The sequence below is a fragment of the Aulostomus chinensis genome, chromosome 14 (assembly GCF_037954235.1).
Source record: "Aulostomus chinensis isolate RoL2024-O1b breed Wild chromosome 14, RoL_Achi_v1.0, whole genome shotgun sequence".
NCBI lineage: Eukaryota > Metazoa > Chordata > Actinopteri > Syngnathiformes > Aulostomidae > Aulostomus > Aulostomus chinensis.
The window spans coordinates 11,674,716-11,680,715 of record NC_141333.1 but is presented as its reverse complement, the minus strand read 5'-3'; the positions used below and the strand labels follow the sequence as shown (position 1 = coordinate 11,680,715).

The window sequence follows — 6,000 nt, the reverse complement described above, 5'->3', positions numbered from 1 at the left end:
GCCAGGCCCCAGCACCCCATCTCATTCAGACTCTCTGTTTGCTCAAAGAGTGAAAAATATCCAGCAGAGACCCAGCTTTCCCCAGAGCCTTGTTTTGTTCATTTATTATCTATTTTTCGCAGCACAAACAGCATGCGCAATTAAAGATTTAGCACAAAGATGACTCTAATTAATCTGTTGGATCATGTACACTCAGTACAAAGTCCGAGGACAAGGATTTTTCTTGTGATTGTTGCTTTAATTGTCAGGAACCCCATTTGACTGTAATGATCCTCATTTTAGATACTGTGACATGGAATCTGGTTTGGACTTTAACTCTTTTGTTTCACCCTTGCTTGTCTGTATAGAGTTCCCTCATGGTTTCTTTAGTAGTAGTCAGTTCCTGTTTTATTTTGAAAATCTTCTGTGTGCCCACCTGTGTCCCGATAACTAATCAGTCCTCATCAGCCTCAGCTTTGTTCATTAGCCAATCAGCCCTTCCCCCGACCTCATGTTCACCTACCTGTTGTGTGATTAGTGGAGTTTGTATGTTAGTTGTGTTTGCTATCAGTATGAAAGTGTTTCTGAGTTTATTTTTTTGTCTAATTGGATGATTAATTGTCCTCCCTGCCTCCTGTGACCTCAGTGGGTCCACCTGCCATTCAGCCCTGAGCCCAGGAAGATGGTGAATCATGACATCAAGGCAGGTAGGTGTTTTTGCTTCGTTATCAGGCCGTATAAGGTAGAAACATGTTACCCCAGATAGCAACCACCTGTGTGTGTCTCATGTTTCTGTGTCTGCTTCAGTAGTAGCCTACTGTAATTATAGACTGCCTTGAGAATTAATACAAACAAAGAATAATACACGCTTTGTTGCGCTGGCTGGAGCTTGTGGGTTTATTGCCAAGGTGATAGAGAGGTGGAGGAGTTGGCACACAGCAACCACCCACCCGCTGATAATGTTGCAGGTTGTTAACCTATGTCGTCTCACTGCAGCAGAGACGTGTATCTGTGAGCAGGGAAGCTCACGAATGAGGTTTGGATGTTAATACAAATGAGTATCCTCCTGAGTTTCTGTGTGTGTTTGTGTGTGCACGTGAGTAGACGAACCAGTTATTGCCCCCTCTGAAATATTTATGAGCTTGTTCCCTCATATTTATAGTCTGGAGGCTGAAAGCACTGCAGCCACCCAGTTAACTCTGGCAAGGTGAGAGACGGAGGATGGGAAGGAGCGAAACGACAGGAAAAAATGTCAACCAAGATAGAAAGACATGAAAGCCAGCAGATAAATTCACCTTATTTGGCTTTGTAGGCTGAATATTTACAACAGAATAGATTTTTGGGGATTAATAAAGCCAGCCCATTTAATAAACTGCCCTATTTTTCATTTGTTTTAATAGTTTTAGAGTAAATCCAGGGCTATGGAGAGAACATAGACTCATAATAGTGACAAATGTGAACGTAAAATATTTACAAATAAATGATTTTATAATATCTGATGTATAGGTTTTTATCTGCAACTTCTCTGATCAATCATGTTCCACTGACTTGTATTGTGCCTCTACAAATGTCTGCATGTTGAGTTTTGAGAGCCTTGGTCATAAGTCAGGTGTGGTTCCAGATGTTCTGCAAAATTTAATCACATTTTGGGATGTTTGGAGAGTGAAAAAGTAAAATTATGCACAGTTATATTCATGATAGGTCCTGATGATTACATAAGTAGTAGGTGGTGCACTAATTCACCCATCTACTCCTGAAAGAAGTAGGTGCAGAAAGATGATGTCATTAAGACCAGTCTAAAATCAAATGTATGAAAAAAACAAAACAGATGGATACAAAACTTGTTGACGGACAATGGGACGACTTAACAGCCCAGACCATCATGTGAAGTACGTCACCATTTATTAGCGTTCATCTTTTATCAACACACCAACATTTCCACCTCTCCTGATCGTAAAAAAAACATTTTGCGAGATTCACCTCATTTGAATTCTCCTCTCAGAATTTTATGTATGAAGTAATTGTGTGTGCAAACTGAAAATGCACATTAAAGAACACATCTTTTTCTTCATACTTGAAAGGTCCACAGTGCGTATAAGTGCTGGAACAAACATTTGGTGTGTTGTGAATTATGTAATTCAAAGATCAGAAACTTTTTCTCGAAAGAGTAAATATAACATCTGCATTCTATCAGAACATTTATGGACTAAATACTGAAGTATATCAGTTTAGCTGTATGTAATATTTATTTGTGACCATATTTGCGCTCCGTAACAAACCAATTCACAAAAAACGTACTACAAAGAAAGGAGGTATTGTGCCCTGGACCGCAGTTTCCCTATCTGCAGTGTGATTATCAGGCTAGGCTGCCGTGTTGGTTACATTATAAAACAAGAAACCCACTGTGAAGGTTTTAACTCTCTGATATCCCGGAGGGGTTTGCAGCAAAAAGGCACAGATGAATCAATCAACACAACATCTGCAGCAGCCCCTTACACTGGGAAAAGCCCCCATTAGCACACTTTCCTGTGGATACTAAGGGACACACGCTAATCCACATACATAGACGGCATTCACATGCATTTAAGTAATTTGATTATTTGAAGCTTTTCGCAGTCGCACAAATCCCTGAAACGGCATCTAAATGGGAGAGACGTGGTTGCTCTAAGTTGATGGATGAAGAAAATCCTGCTAACACGAGTAGTTGTCCCCAGGGGACTTTTTGGAAAATTTAAGCTTAACCAGGCTTCAAAAAGAGGGTTGTTGTACTGATTCCAAAATAATTGCATCTCAAATGCGACTGAGAATGCCCTAAACTGGGCAGATTAGGCTCTTATTAACTCAATCTTTAAACGAATTAACTGATAGCTGTAAAACAACCATAACAGACTCCTCATCAAATGTTGGACCTCAACTTGAGAACTGACTGGATGGATGTCATCTGTCCATCACAGCTCATGTCAATCTGTCAGATCAACAAACTCATTTAGAAGAAGAGTGGAAACATTTGATAGAGAATAGCCCTCAGTGCTGCTTTTTGTTTTAACAATCTGTCCTCACACCTAAACCACGCACCTATGTCCTCAGTGGATCCTGATTGGTCCATGACACAAGGAGGGTTTCTCTCATTTGATCTTTTGACACCGGCTGCCTCGCAAGGAAGATTTAATACCCCAGTGCCTGTTAAATGGGAGAGACTTCTTTCTCAATGCATCTTGGTTTTAAAAGTGATCAGCAGTGGACAACTTTAGTATTACATTAACATCCTTTTATCTGCTAAACAATATGATGTTGCCTTGAAAGCCAAATCCTTTGAAAAACAACTGAATTTTCTTTTTGCAAGTAAAAGCCATCTTTTTTTTTTATGCGCTTTGTTACCTCCCATGGATGCTGTGATATTATGTTTCTATTTATAGAGTTCCAGGCAGAAGTTCTGAATCTTCCAAGAACCACAAAACTGCTGAAACCACATAAACATTCAAAGTCTCGTCTCTGGATACAAAGGCTAACTCTTCTCTCAGCTGTCGGTTTGTTCGAGCTTCACATTTGGCCCCTCATGGCTAATCTGGCCACATGACAGCTGCTTGTCAGTGTTGATTATTACTGTATCTTCCAGAGTAACAATACAAGCCCAGACAAAAGTGGGAGCGCATCCATCTCCGTCTCTGAAGCCTAAGGGAGTCCGAGCTGGGTTGGGTTTGGCGGCTTCAGATGAGTCCTCTGGATATTATCTATATGGGTCAGAAATAAATCTGAACAGCCATGCGCCAGATGTAAACGATCCCACCTATTGTTTTCATCAGCACAGAGGACAAGACGCCATCAAGTGAAGGTTGTTAGACAGTGAAGCCTTTTGTGAGGCTCCAGGAAAGTTCTGTGAAAGTCAGAGATGAAGCTCTCTGGAGGAAATGATGTCACACCTGATTGTTCAAGGGGGATGGGGTTAAATGCTGTTCAGTAATTGTTTGGATGTATTTTTGTAGGCTTTCTGCAGGGACCGCATTAGCACAGGATGACTACCACGTCTAATTATTGTCTCAGAAGCCCATTGTTAGCTACCCTAATGAGTGCACGAACACAAAGCTCAATTATACAGTACCCACTAGAATAAATAGGGCAACAAAAGAGAGAGACAGGTTGGTTCAGGGTTACATGAAGGACAACCTTTAGTCATAATGAGTCTACTCAGAACTGTAGAAACGAGATCCAAAAAGCACCGTTTTCTCAAATTATTGAAAAGATAACGTAACGAGTGCAGAAAATGACGAGAATCCGAGATACATTTTCGACAACAGTGAGGCACCTTTGGCCCAACTCGGAATGTTTAAAAAAGACACAAACGCAGAAATGCAAAAGTGACCTCACTGCAACCTTGACAGCACAGTCGTCACTGTGAAATGTTATTCAAACTAGAACAATTACATCAGTAATGCAAATGGACAAATAGGTACATAAACAAACTGATTACATATATAAACAAAATGAATCAGGTTCACTTCATGACAAGAAGGCAAACAATTCAGGAAGGCTTGAAAAGTGAAAGGCCTTTATTGACCCATGATGTTGTTGTTTGTTTCTCCGTGAGTCAGTGTCTGTTCCTTCTAGCCACTGAACATCATCAGTCTTCATCGAGAAATTCACAACATCACCAGGATGTTGGCTTAAGTCCTTACATGAAAACACAGACCCTCACAATTACATCCAGGCATGAGTCTCTGTGAGTAACATATTGCAACAGAAACTGCAAATATGTTCTGGAACAATAATAGAAGTCCCATCCTCTTTCATCATACTACACAACTCCACTTTTATTACATAAATCACCGGCTGACTCGAATTTCTGTTTTTATCTTCCTCCTAAAATGACAACTCTGTTATCAATCCTGTGACTTTTAATAAAATAGGACTCCCCAGTGGAAATGTATCAAGGATTTTCCCCCCTTGGCAGCAAAATCCACCGCTGTCTGCCAAGTCAAGACATCTGGGTTATAAAAATACACGTTTTATGTTACGATTTTTTTTTTTTTTTTTGGACCAAATGTTCTTTTCAAGATTATTTCGAGTTGTAGCCTTTGTTTAAGTTTCAACAAAAAGTCAGATGCACCTTGAATGGAATCATGTTTTTATGCTCCCTTGTGACATTTACTTTAATGTTTTTCAAAATAAAATGCTAAATAAGTCAGGTGAGGCAGATGATGATAAACATAATAATTAAGTCAGAGAGTAGTATCTATCATGTCGCCTGTTTCCAAATGGACCAGAGGAGCTGAAAAGGTGAAAAATCCAACAACAGACACAAAGATTATTTACCCCGTTTATTACAAACTCCCTATCGGCCACGTTTACCAGCACTATGGCTCTGTGCGTCACCACCTCCCTATCTGAGTGCACCAGTAGTCTCCAGTCATTGAGATTTGTGACCAAGCAGATACCAAACGCACCCTCGATGACAAGTCAAAGGGGAGCGTGAGGTATCTGTATCCTGTGTCCTCCGACCCAAACGCAAGCCTCTCTTGTGGGGAGGATTAATGGGGATGTTAAAGTAAATTAAAGGAAATTATCACCAACCAGGCTTAGACAAGAAGGTAGCGGATGAAAAGTGTCCTTAACCCCCTATTGTGGAGGCAGTTTCGGTCAATAAATTATCAGAAAATGCCTGATGTCCTCTGATGGAAATGTTCAATACAACCTCACATAGGTGACAGAATAGCAACATACTGCCATGAATCAGTCCAGTGGTGGCTCACCAAAGGTTCTGTCCAGCAACACAACCTACTGGAGTTCCAGTGCTTGCATGTATTATGCATACACCCCCATAAATCTCCAAATAAGGGCACAAACACTGCAGTCAGCCGGCATCTTGAACTGCCAGTGTCAGGGTTTCAGTACAGCTCAGCGGCAGCCTGAAAGTGAGGGGGAAAAAAAGTCTTTTCCTGCTGTGATGCATCAAAATGTCACAAGAGCTATAAATCACTGTAAATCAACTGTCCAGTCCAGGCCAAGTGCCAGTAACACACACTT

General features: G+C 40.7%; 1 long non-coding RNA gene across 8 annotated transcripts in view; it reads left to right on the top strand.

Annotated features, from left to right (window-relative positions):
* The first annotated feature begins 473 nt into the window (after positions 1-473).
* LOC147249742 (uncharacterized) overlaps positions 474-6,000 on the top strand; it is a 50,993-nt gene continuing 45,466 nt past the window's right edge. For 7 of the 8 annotated variants that reach the window (XR_015119351.1, XR_015119354.1, XR_015119352.1 and 4 more), the window contains exon 1: positions 488-686. This is a non-coding gene — a long non-coding RNA (uncharacterized LOC147249742). Of the gene's footprint in view, positions 687-6,000 lie in introns of all 8 variants that reach the window. The other variant, XR_015119349.1, reaches the window with a different exon arrangement.